General features: G+C 54.4%; 1 protein-coding gene and 1 long non-coding RNA gene across 2 annotated transcripts in view; one reads left to right on the plus strand and one right to left on the minus strand.

Moving 5' to 3' along the window:
• The window catches only part of ALG6 (ALG6, alpha-1,3-glucosyltransferase), a 23,913-nt gene extending 23,830 nt beyond the window's left edge, over window positions 1-83 (minus strand). The window contains exon 1 of the mRNA XM_014938915.1: window positions 48-83. The gene's annotated coding sequence lies outside the window, so the exon portion shown is untranslated. The remainder of the gene's footprint in view (window positions 1-47) is intronic.
• An 88-nt stretch (window positions 84-171) lies between these two features.
• Window positions 172-2,055, plus strand: LOC106886247. Its single transcript, XR_001411616.1, has 2 exons — window positions 172-246; window positions 652-2,055. It is a non-coding gene; the product is annotated as an uncharacterized LOC106886247 (long non-coding RNA).
• Window positions 2,056-2,385: the final 330 nt, after the last annotated feature.

A 2,385-nucleotide genomic window follows, 5' to 3' on the forward strand; every position in this document is an offset into this window, starting at 1 on the left:
CCCCCCCCCCCCCCCCCCGCACCCCGGCCCCTCCCGCCGCTCCTTGCTGGACACAACCGCCGCGCACGCGCTTCCGCCGGCAGAGCGGCTTCCGGCCCCTTGAGGGGGCGCGCGCGGCGCGGGGCGCGTGCGCGTGCGCGGGAGGGGCGGGAAGAGGAGGGGCCCTCTGCGCCTGCGCAACGCGGGCCGCGGCCCGGCGGAGGCCGGCGCCCTCGGGTGGCGGGTCCCCCCCCTTCCCCGGGGCCGGTAGGGGGCTGCCGGTGTGGGGTGGGCTCCCGGAGTGGTTCTGCCGGCCCCTGGTCTGCCTCGGAGGTGGCGGGGAATCCGGCGGCCTTCCCTCAGGAGGCGACATGGCGGCCTTCCCTCACGGGCCTGGCCTGCCCCGGGCTCGGTGTCACTCCGGCTGCTGTCACCCCGGGCTCGGTGTCACCCCGGCTGGCACTGCCAGGAGGCGATGCTTCTCCGTTGTTTGTATTTTTTCCCTTGCCCACCGCATCCTGAGGTGGTGCTTGTGTCTCCATCCCGATAAGGGAAGCAGGAAGATGTACCTGGCGGTGCATTGCTGGTGACAGGCATGGCCTTGACACGCAGAAAAGTGGCTTTTTTTTGTTCAGGTGAAAAATCTAACTGCCCGTTTCTGTCTTTTTGCAGAGGGAAGGGAGCAGCTGGAAGACTTACTCCTCACCCACAGCGGAGAGCTGGGAAGCAGCTCCTCAGGCTGGATGTCTGGGGTTCAGTGCCAAGGAACCAACCTGGAGACAAAAGATCTTGGGTGTCACAGGCCTCTCGTTTACAGCCTTTCAGTTTTACCATCGGTGATGCTCTTTAAGATTTTGACAAAGTATATAGCATGACATAGATGCTCCTAGATCATCTTTATACAACCCTTTACCGGTATTTTAAATTACACTCTCTGTTTTCCTTCAGTTTGCTGTGCTTTTCTGCAGATTGCGTGTCTTAACTGAGGTTGGGACGTGAAATTTAGTAGGATACTGATTATTTTCAAGAGTGACACCGCTCTGTGAGGTTCTCGTGGCCAGCGGGTCTGGATGAACTGCCAGCATTGCTCTCCTTGGACTGGAGTCCCAGGACTGAAAGTTGTAAAGGGTTTAAACTCAACTGCTCTGAAGTGGAAATATGGTCAGGAAGTATCTGATCCCTTAGAATATAAATGTTAAAGTAACCGGAGATGATAGGAAAACAAAATTCTTCGTAGATCAGGAGGGGTTTTTTTTTAAATATATAAACATTAGGCACAATGCAGTATTGCATACGGCCCGAGATGGCTTTCCTTCCTGGAGGTTCTTCCAGTCCAATAACATCCAGAACACTGATTTCCACTATCCCAGCCATTTTTCAGTTGGGTGCCAATTGCTTGGACATCCCGGTCCCTCTCGCACCTGCCGTAATTGCGGCATTCTCGGCAACTGTCACTTGTGAGTGTCACCTCAGGCAGGACAGAATGAAAAGGCTGGGAGTTTTGTGGTCTTATAGAGGTGAATGTGAAAACCAGACCAGTCTGCTGGCCTCTAAAGCTGTTCAGAGCCACGATCCTGTTGAAAGTGGTGGATTATTGTCAATTTTTCCATATTGTACCTAAAAATGTTATATTCAATCACTCATATTGCTCCTGAAGAAATCCCCAGCCTGAGCCGGGGCCACAATCCCGGCGCCAGGTCCCTATTTCAATTTCTTCTCTCCTACTCTTCCCTCCAGGAAATTTTCCACGCCCGGAATTCCCTAAAACCCGACTCCCGCACCACGAGGCCGCCCCGGAGGCCCAGAGCGTTGCCTGGTGGGTCCTACTGGCCAAAAAAAATAACCAGGTTTTGAGGTTTTACCTTTTGGGGGGGTTATTGATAATTTGGGATGGGCGGGCGGGAGCGCTCGGCTCCACATCCGAGTGCATTATTTCAATTAGCCCCAGCGCTCTTTATTGCGAGGGGGAATCATTCACTCCCCGGGGATGAAAAAAAAAAAAAAAAAAGAAAAGAAAAAAAAAAGCTTTTATATTGAATGCTTTCTAAATACTGGCATTGGTCACGTCGCCTGGAATTGAGTCTCTGTCACTAGTGTTTCTGCGGTGACTTTGACCCGATCAATGCCCGGGAAAAGGCATGAAGGACACATTGATACGGCGGGGAGGCAGAGGAGCGGGGTTTTGGTGCTCGGGAGTAACGAGAAACCGATAACGAGCGGATTAAACGGCTTTTCTTAACCCTTGGCGTCCCGGGGAGGCTTCGGCGGGTCCCGCCGTCTCTTCCTTTCCACCCCGGCTCCCAGGGTTGATGCAGAAGCCGAGGGGCGGCGAGGCAATTATCTCCCTGGTATTCCAGAAACCTGGAGTGGGATGCGGTCAGGATAATGAGAAAGCCTTTCCCGAGT

This window comes from Calidris pugnax, unplaced genomic scaffold (assembly GCF_001431845.1).
Source record: "Calidris pugnax isolate Ruff unplaced genomic scaffold, ASM143184v1 scaffold18, whole genome shotgun sequence".
NCBI classification, from domain to species: Eukaryota; Metazoa; Chordata; class Aves; order Charadriiformes; family Scolopacidae; genus Calidris; species Calidris pugnax.